Below are 10,551 nucleotides of genomic sequence, written 5' to 3' on the forward strand. Positions count from 1 at the left end.
TGTCCTACCTATAAGTATCCTGATGAATGCATGAGACCAGGTAAGTCCCCCTCTATGGGCCCTAGCAAGATCACATTTGGAGTGTGATGCTGACAAAAATGACAGCGACTTGGGGAGTTTGCCTGGAGAAAAGCCATGGGAGGAAAGTAACATAATGTTCTTCAAATATCTGAAAGCCTACAATTTAGAAAAGCAACTTGATTTTTTTCTGAGATCCTTCAGGATGCAGAGCCAGAACCAGAGGCAGATACCAGTTTGGTGGACTCAGAGTTGTCCTCCATGGGACATGTGTCTGGTAGAAGAGAGAGCTCCCCATCGCCGGAGGTGCCCAAACAGTGTGGAAGTAGCTGCCAGACAGAGAGGTCAGGGAGAGACGTCCTCACTGGGTGGCAGGTCAGAACAGCTGACCAGGGTTCCTTCCAAATCCAAAATTCTTGGATTCTACGTTATGCACATGGGGTAGTGCTAGAGCCTTCCAGGGAAATAAACAAGTAGAAGACCAAGTGTCTGGTATCTTCTCTCTCCAGTTGGAGTGAGACCCTGACAGCGAGCCAGTGAACAATCTAGGGCAGGGAATTGTAAGTACCCAGCGGGGAAAAAGAACCAGTGCTCTGTGGGAGGTCAGAAGTGGAGCAGAGCCTTTCCAGGGAGGAAGGTCAGAGAGGGCGGCTTGGAGGAAGGAGATGTGAGCTGGGCTTGATGAGTGGCAGGATCTGTTCCCAACCTGGCCTGGTTCCCAGCTCCTGCAACATCCCCTCCGCCACCCACCCACCCACACATTCAGCCAAGCCCATTGGTTCTTCCAGGCCTGCAGGCTCAGTCCTCCCTCTGTTCCCAGGACCAATCCTAACTGGAAGCAGGAGAGAGTTAGGCAACTCCAGCTCCAGGTTCTAGAATACAGCAATGTCACTGGAGCTGCTGATAGGAAGCTGACCTTGTCTGCCGACTTCGCAGGGCTTCTGCTTGTTTCTAAGGCACTTCCTCCCTCTGTTGGTGCCCCAGCTCTGCAGGCAGGACTCTGCGTCACTTGCTGGGGCACTGCTACCTGCTGATGAACATCTGTTTTGCTTCCTAGCTTGCTTGCACCAGCCCCTTTCCTTTGATAATAGATCCCACCCACAGTTGGAGGATGAGCATGTGACCCAGGCCTGGCCAATCAGAACACTCCAGCCTCTACAGGGATTGGCTCAGGGATGGGCACCTGTGACCCCAATCTGACCAGTCAGGGTCCTTCCCCAAAACTGTTCTAATAGAGTTTATGCGGAGAGACCCCTGCCTTTGGATTACAAAACAGGAAAGCTGGAACCTAGGACTAGTGGTGGCCCTGCCATGTGAAGCAAGCCTGTCTGCCAAAGGAGAGAAAGAAGCAGGTGGACTCTAGAGCAGAGATGAGGGAGTGATGGGCAGAGGGAAAGGGAGTCATGGCCTCCTCTACTCTGGATTTGCCCCACGTCCTGCATTTCTTCAGAGCTGGAAACTGCCCTCTGCTTCCTCCCTGATAGGGTCCCTGTTTTCCTAAGCTCAGCCGTAACTCAGAGTCCTGAACAATACCCCAGCCTTTCCCATCACTTCATGGCTGCCCTGGCCCTGGAGCCTTCCGCAGCAATCACATCTGAATGAAGCCCCTGGGATCGTCTGTCCTGGCCGCGTGCACGAGAGTGGCTTGGAGGGACGCATCCAGCCTGCCCCTTCCGCTCTATCTTGCTGAAAGATCCCCAGGTGGTGCTGTGCCCAGGCCTGGGAGGTGACAACAACGTGCAGGGCAGGGTGTCAGCCAAAGGACAGGGTGACCGTGCCAGGGTGAGCTCACTCAGTAAACTAGTCCTTCGCTCCCTTATTCATTCATTCATTCAACAGCTATGTATTGAGCATCTGCTGTGTTCAAGGTGCTAGGGCCAAAGACTTAGCACAGGTATCCACAAACTTTCCTTATAAAGGGTCAAATAGTAAACATTTTCAGTTTTGCGGGCCATAAGGTCACTGTTGCAATTGCTCAGCTCTGCCTTGTAGAGGGAAAGCAGCCACAGACAATATGCAAACCAATGCGCACGGCTGTGTTTCAATAAAAAGTATTTACAAAAGCAGGCGGTGGGCCAGATTTGGCCGGCTGTCCATGGTTTACCAACTCCCTTCTTAGAATACACAGTTGCAGAAGGTGATGGGAGATAGAATAAGTAAGGTCTTGAGTACCAGCCAGAGAAAAATGAATTTTAGTGAATGGCTGATGGGACTCTTGGTGGATGTTTACCCTGCAGAATGGTGAGATCAAGGTGGGGTAACGGAGGGACTGGTTCAGCATCAGCCTCCTTGCCAGGCACTCTCATTTCCTTCCTTTATTCAGTGAGTATTTACTGGATGTCTCCCATGTGCAGGCACTGTTCTAGGTGCAGGGGAAACAGAGGCGAGCAAGGCAGACAAGATGCTCGCCTTGGTGGAGCTTCTACCCTGTCAAGTTTATCAGCTTCTTCAGGGTCAAACCCTCGCCTACCTCCCCTCTCCCCTCCACGCCACACCTATCAAGCCACTCAGAACCCCAGTGTCCCCTTCCAAGTCCATAAGTTTGCTGTCACATCTTCTTGAATGTCCTTGCTCGCCGATCCCCCTGCAGAAGTCCTTGGAGCCCAGCTGAGCTGCTCTCCCTGTGAGCCTTTGCTCTCCATCTACCCCGGGAGAGCTGGTCACACCTCCTTCCGGGTTCCTCAGCACGATGGACCTCCTGAGCGCAAGTGCTTCTCACGTGGCTTTGGAATTCTTCACTTATAAGCCTCTCCCCTCTACAGGACTATCCCCTTCACCCGGCAGAGTCCTGGCACACAGAGGTCTCAATGAATGTTTGTTGAATGAATGAATGAATGAATGAATGAAAGTAGCTTTGGGAAAGAAGAGGAGGGTTGTGCTGAAAGAGAAATGGGAGACACTCAAACCTGAGAGGAAGGCCATCCAACACCTTAAAGATCCAAACGCTTGAAGGATACAAGGGATCTTATTTGCGGGCTTAAAACTCCTGTCCAAAATTATTTGTTGAGTGTGAACAATAATACAGTCTCCCCCTCTGAAACACCATGGTGTGGGCTCCTTTGTCTGATTAAGGACTGTCGGGAGTGATTGATGGGCTCCCGCCGGACAGCTGAGACCGCTCTCCTCCTGACAGCACGAGTGATAGCCGAGCGGAAACTGACCCCAGCTGACACACTCATCTTAAAATATCTCTGTTCCCCTGCGGCCCAGAAAAAATAGCTGTCACACTAAAAGTAAGGGCTCCACTCAGCGAGATGCTGGCTTCTCCAAGGACTGGTGACGGAGGAGTCTATGATGTCAGGGTTCAGCTGAAGTCCAAATCAAAAGGACTCTAAGAAACTGGCCCTGGATGAATTGTATTCCAGGGAGCAGTTCAGTGTTCAGCCTCTCAACACCAGGCCAGGATGCACAAGATATGTCATCAACAACATCAAGAAGTGTTTATTGGGACTTCCCTGGTGGTGCAGTGGTTAAGAATCTGCCTGCCAATGCAGGGGACACGGGTTCGAGCCCTGGTCTGGGAAGATCCCACATGCCGCAGAGCAACTAAGCCCAAGCGCCACAACTATTGAGCCCGCATACCACAACTACTGAAGCCCTTGCGCCTAGAGCCTGTGCTCCGCAACAAGAGAAGCCACCGCAATGAGAAGCACGTGCACCGCAACGAAGAGTAGCTCCCACTCGCCGCAACTAGAGAAAGCCCGCGCGCAGCAACGAAGACCCAACGCAGCCAAAAATATATAATTAATTAATTAATTTTAAAAAAGAAGCGTTTATTCAGCATGTATTGGTACGTGGTGCTAGGTTCCGTGCAGATTAAAGAGAACAATCTAGACATGGCCCTTTCCTAGCCGTACCTTGCAACACCCACAGAATGATAATGATTCCCGTCAGTGCTATGGGCCTCTTTGGTTTACAAAGAGCTTTCAGCAACTCAGTGAATTAGGTAGGGAAGGTATGAAAATTATTTCCGTTTTAGAAGTGAAGGAACCTCAGAGAGGTTAAGTGTCTTGCCCAAGGTCACACAGATCTTAAGGGTCCAAGATCCAATTCAGAGCAGGAATCGCACACTCAAAGGGGTAAATGAAGAAGGTTCAACGAAAGGATTCTTTAACAGGCTAGGGGCAGAGCTAAGGGAACCGACAGTGGACTAGGAAGCAACCCCGAGTGTTATGGGTTGAACTGTGTCCCTCAGAGATGATTTGTTGAAGCCCTGGCCCCCAGTACCTCAGAATGTGACCTTATTTGGAAATAGGGTCATTGCAGATGTAATTAGCAAAGATGAGATTACCCTGGAGAAGGGTGGGCTTAATCCAAAGTGACAGTTGTCCTTATATGAAGAAGAGAGACACAGAGATGTAAGGGGACAACGCCCTGTGACCAGGAAGGCAGAGACTGAAGTGCTGCATACGCTGCGAGCCGAGGAGTGCGGAGGAGCGCCAGGTCGCCAACCAGCCGCCAGAAGCCGGGAAGAGGGAAGAACGGATTCTCCTCCACGGGCTTCAGAAGGAGCTCCTCCCTGCCATCACTTTAATTTTGAACTTCTAGCCTCCAGAAATGTGGGAGAATACATTTCTATTGTTTTAAGCCACCTGGTCTGTGCTGTTTTGTTACTGCAGCCCCAGGAAACTTGTACACTGATGTCAGCAGCTGTGGGCACACCTAGGCCTCTAGGGGCCTGTGCTATTGGAGTCTTGGGAGAGCGGGGTCCAGGGAACAGGACGTGCTGACAGCAGCAGTGACCAGCCACTGCCCCTCACTGCCCTTCAAGGAGGGAGCTGGGCGAATAAGCGCCCTGAGCCCTCCCTCCAAGTGTCCCCGCAGTGTCTCCGACGGCTGAACCGAAGGATGAGACAGCGGGCCAGAGGGTGATGCGGTTTGTAGCTGTCAGCTCCTGAGAGCAGGTGGGGTGGGTGGTGAGGACCCAGCGGGGCTGGCGACCACTCGGTGCAGAATCAAGCCCACATCTGGTACTTGTCCCCTAACCCGTGTGCTATTCAGGAAGGGACCCTAAAGAAGTGGAAGGAAGAGTTTCTGCTTTTGGAGGACGCTCTGGTTTCATGAGGTGACTACAAATGCATGAAAAAAAGCACAAGAGAACATGTGCAACAAATAAATAAGTCTGCAGGAAAAGAATATACCCAAGGCAGGGAGGCCAGGGCCACCTCCCCAGCCTTCCTTGTTTGATACCCCAGGCCCTCAGTGTAAAACAGGAACCGTTTCCTTGTGAAGGAACAGCCAGAGAAATCACAGCTAGAAGAAACAGGCCACCGGTCAAGATGGCCTGGGGAGGAGAACGTGGATAGGATCATGACCCATTGGCCTCGACAGTCTGGCCCAGGCTGGGGAGAGAGAAGAAAATTCTCTCCCTGGGCGGAAGGTGGGGCTCCGTGGGTAGGTCCCGGAGCAGGAAGCGCGTCTACAGAGCCGCGTGCTTGCGTGTGGGGAGCAGACAGCCCTGCTCCCGTCACCCAGCAGGCTCGGGGGAGATCTGGGTTTGTGTGGGGCTTCTGGGTGGGCCCTGAGCTGCCCTCCCCTGTCCACTGAGAGCTCTCTCCCCTCCAGAAGCTGGGGGAAGCGTCTGTCTTGTTCATGCTGTATTTCAGGGGGCATAGCGCAGGTCCCTAATAAAAACATGTTGAACAAATGAAAGATCAGGAGTCCAGAGAGAGAGAAAAACACTGCCAAGGGGGAGGTGCCCGGAGGAAAAGAAATCTCAGGCCAGACGCACCTAGGGGCAGGCAGGGCTGGTTGGACAGGCACCCTGGCTGCCAGGGGCTTCTGGGTGGAGCAGGAGCCCTCTGGCTAATGGCACACCCACCCTGCACAAGGCATGGCCGCAGACAGACAGGACCCAGAGAGAGCAATCCTGTCCCCAGACCCAGGCCTTGCCGTCCCCGCTGCTGGTCGCCCACGCGCCCCTTCCCCAGGCAGGTGGCCCCCTCGGATCTCCACACAAAGGCCTCCGCAGGGTTCCAGAGCGGCTCCACGGCTCCACAGGCTTCTCAGGGAACCAGGCAGATGGGCAGATGAACCCGAGAATGTGGGGAACTCCTGCCAGGTCAGTAAAGGTCGTGAGGACGGGGCGGCCTGCTCCAGCAGACAGACAGAGCAACCGGGGAGAAGGCCCCAGAGACATGCAGGTGGAAAGGTCTGTCCTCACCATGGGCTTGACCAAAAGACTGTCCTTCTCCCACTCAGACTGAAGCTGAGGCTTTAATTATAGCTTGTCACTCACGCGCCTTCCCCAGGAGATGGCCGAGCCGGACAGCAACGGAAATGAAACTCTCGCTTCAGATGGCTCATTCTGTCTGTCAGGAAATTTCAGGCTCACAAACCACAATATCTTGAATTGTGGCCGTGTGGTGCCTCCCGAGGGCTCAGCCTGCTCCCCTGCCCCCCGCCGGGCCCGGCCAATGAGCTCACTCCTGCGATGGGATGGGACAGGCATCTCACAGATGGAGAAGCTCATCCCAGCAAGGCCAAGTGACTGGCTCAATGTCACCCAGCAGACAGTCAGTGAGACAGGGAGACCCAGGGGCATCGCTTTATCGTGGACTCTTCTCTGACTATTTGATGATGTCCCAGAAAAGAAGGGTCCCAGCCCTAGTAATACTAACACTTGTGTATCACCTCCTGGTGCCAGGACCTAAGGCTCTGTCAACCACCCGCCTTGATCTGCACAGCTGTCCCCATGAATTGTTTATCATTGTTATTCTCACTCTTCATAAGGAAAAACCAAGACTAGAGAGCTTGTTCAAGGTCACACAGCTGGAACAGGACCTGAATCCAGATTGCCCAGCAGCAGGGCCTGTCCTCCTAACCCCCAGGCTCTCTCCTTACTCTCATCCCCACATAAGTAGATGGAAGATCTGGAGTTCTTTCCCCTCACCTCTGCCAGGAAACACAAATTGTTTCCAGAAACACTCAACAAAGGTCATCTCCCACATCATGGAGAAAGGCTGTCCCTGAGCCCTGGCAGGATCAGCTGTGGGCATTGGGTCCCAGGGGAGGGGTGTCCTTACATCTGTCCCACCAGGTTGGCCTGATGAAGTGCTGACAGCGGGAGGGGCTGTGGGCTCAGGCCTGGCTCCAGGAAGCTGAGTTGTGAGACCCTGTGCTTTCATGGGAGATCTTCACATCTCTCGGCCCCTGGGTCTCGAGTTGGACATCCAGAATGCAGTAGGGTTTGGCCCTTACAGGGTTTGGAACAGGGCCTCAGCTCCCTGGAGCCTATGTGACCCAGGGGAGCACCACGCAGACCTCTTTCCAACAGCAGTGCCCAAAGCCCCCTAGCTTCCCCACAGGGGGCTTAGAGCCACACAGGTGCCAGCTGCTTTGGATTACCTGTGTGGCCAAGGTGTCCACCCGGCTTGGGAAGGGAGAAGAATTTCAGGTTAAGGTGCTCCAGGGCAAGAGCAAGTGCCTTGTTGGACTGTGGTCCAGGGATGAGAAGACTGGATCCAATTCCTGCCTCCCCTTTTGCTAGTTGGGAGGCCCTTGGCAGACCCGTTAACCCCTGTGGGCCTCATCTGTACATGGACCTGAGAGCCCTGCGTCAGGATGGTGGAGGGGACTGAGCTTTTGTCTGGGTCCTGAGGGGCCTGGTGGTCGGGTGTGGGGCGAGAGGAAGCGTTCTGTAGCCCCAGGACCAGGTCTCTGTTTTTTAGTGAACCTATGCCCCCGGGCTGTGACCTTCACAAGCACTTCTCAGTCTTTTTTCACCCCCTTAGGTGGGACAGGAAGGCTAGAGTGGGCTAAAGTTGAGTTTTTCCCTTCTCGCAGGTGTGTCAGGCTCTGATAAAACCCCCAGGTTAGGCTCTGGTTGAATGGTTTCTCTCAAGGGCAGGACTTGCTGAGAATAGAGTCCTCCAAAGCGTCTCAGAATAGTTTCTTTTCCCCTCCCCCTTCAGGAAGCAGGGATGCAGGGTGCCTTTCTCCAATCTTCACTATAGGAACTTGCTAGAGCTCCTAGAGGAAAAGCTCACAAAAGCGTGGGGTCCCTCCGGAGTTCTTATCTCTCCAGCTTGTCCACACTGAGCCCCCAGCAATTTGCCAACTACAGTTAGAGTTTTCCTACCCCAGCCCTGGCCCTCGCAGCGGTTTCTGTAGCTAAATTGTGATTCTCTGTGTCCACCTGTCTCTTTCCAATTCAGGGGCAGCGGTCTGCCCAGTGACCTCAATTCTGTGCCGGCTCTAAGAAGCATTGCTGATTTTCGGTTTGTTCAGCTTGTCGCTTGTTGTGAGGACAGAGGGACAGCTTCCTATCCCCTCCCCATCCATGTGCACAGAAAGGCCTTGCGCTGTGTTGGCCCCCTTTCACGAAATGCCCTCTCTCTGCCCGGCATTGACTCAGGGTTTCGTGTTCTTTGTCTTGTTGATCCCTCACTGCCCAGAAGGGAAGTTGTTACAGACTCCATTTTCCAGACAAGGAAACTGAGGACCAGAGTCACACTGCTGCTGGCGGCGAAGGTTTGCCGAAACCCACATGTTCCCGCAAAGACCACGTGCTGCCACCCCGTCCTTGTCACCGCCGAGCCCCGCTCGCCCTCTGGTCAGTGGAGCACACGGAGCCGCTCCTGGCCACACCAGGAGGCTGTGGAACAACTCCATCTGCGCTTGCGGTGAAGGGCTAAGCCACCTCCCCTAATGAGAGGGAAGGTCCTGACAGCCCCCTTTCTGCAGGATCCAGTTACTGGGAAATATGCTCAGATAGTGCATTATAGTTTAATGAATCCAGCTCTTTCCGTTGTCCCAACTGAAGTGCAGAATGCCTGGGGCAGGCTCCCTGCCCCGCAGACCCATTTGTCATGGGCATTGATTACGAAAAAAAAAGACAGGCTTGACTGCATCTGTTTAGGCAGGAGGGGGGCTACCACCTGTCTCTGCCATCCTGAGCTTGGCCAGACCGAAGGAACTGCGGCCTCTTTGTCCCCAAAGCAGGAGCTCTCGGAGGAGCCGTGGGGGATGCTGGGAAGAGCCCGGCAGGGTCATATGGTGGGAAAGCAGAGTCTCCCGGGCCTGGGGCCTTAGGGCAGTGACGTGGTCTGTCGTGCGCGACCGTCTGCCTCACGGGAGAAGGTGGAGACCCAGCAGAACATGCCAGTCTGATGCAGCTCACCAGGGGCTGCAGACCAGGCTGCTCTACCTTCAGGGTCAGGGGTAGAGACAGGGGCAGTTTTGTCCACTCTGAGCAGAACTCTGCCACTCCACGCACATGGCTATGGAGGAGACCCCAGGAAACAGAGGGAGGTAGAGAGATGGTAGCCTTTAGGGGTTCACCGGTCCCCGCCATCAAGACTGTCCCAGCGTGGGACTGGAGCACAGCCGGCCCGCTCCCCTGCCATGTGACTCACCACAGAGGAGTAGCTCAGACCCTGAGCAAGGCAGCCAGATGCCACCTGCGGGACGGGGGGGCACACTTGTCCCAGTTCCTCGGGGAGTCATGGCATCTCAAACCGTGGGGTCCCGCCCCCTCCTTTGACATGGGAGAAGGGACTTGCCCTAGGGCACACAATGACAGTGGCAGAGCCCAGACCCAGCCCTCCTCTTGACCCCCATGTAAGGTGGCAGGAGGGAGTTGTAAGTATCAGCCACCATCCTCGGCCACCAGTCAGTGAGACAAAGGACACCATACCCCTGCCAGGGCGAGCAGCTGGGTCAGCCTTGGCCTTCAGCAGGGAGACCGAGGCCTCTGACATCTTCCTTCTGCCCACCTTGCGCCAAACCCGGGTTTCAGGTTCTCATATGTCCAAACCCTGGCCACTGCTGCTTCGGGGGTGAGGGGTGCTGTAGGGAAGGGGACAGGAGAGGGGGCAGGAGGAGGGCAGCGGGACGGAAGAGCAGGCTTATCCACACGCTGCACACCCGGGGTAGAGCTCGGTATTCAGCGTGAGCTGGAAGAGTAGACTCACCGAGATGCCATGTTGCTTTTCCGGGCATCCCAAGGGGTGCAGAGTTGGATGGTCTGAACAGAGCGGGGCTGCTTCTCCACCTTGAGCGGAAGCAGGAGACCCTGAAGCACCCAGCAGCCCACACAGCTGTCCCCAAAGCCCCTCTCTCACCCACGGAGAGTGTGCAAGCCCAGGAAGCAGCGGGGGGAACCACTTTGGGAAAAACACAAATGCCAGCGTCCATTCCAAGGTGTGTGTCTTGCTTGCCTCTCCACAAATTTAACTGAGCGCCTACAGGTGTCTGGTCCAGGGATACCAAGTCATAAGTGTAACCCAGAAACTTCTTCCGAAGGGCCTATCGTCCGATGAGAGCACCACAGGTGAGACGGTTTAAAAGGCTGAGATGCAGGTGAGAAAAGGTGTTATGGAAGCACAGGGGCCAGGGAGGAGAGCTGGTCCAGGAGGGCTTCCCGCAAGACTGAGCCTGAGAGGATGGAGAACTCAGCAGCCCTGAGGGCTGTGACCTACGCACGGAGCTGGGAAACAGCGCAGCGTGCCGGAGAGACTGAGGGAGTTCGGCGTTACTCACCTCAGAAGGCGAGACCAGGGGAGGCGGCAAGTGAGGTGGGTGAGGCCAAGG

The sequence above is a fragment of the Balaenoptera borealis genome, assembly GCF_965194805.1.
Source record: "Balaenoptera borealis genome assembly, chromosome: 20".
Classification (NCBI taxonomy): Eukaryota; Metazoa; Chordata; class Mammalia; order Artiodactyla; family Balaenopteridae; genus Balaenoptera; species Balaenoptera borealis.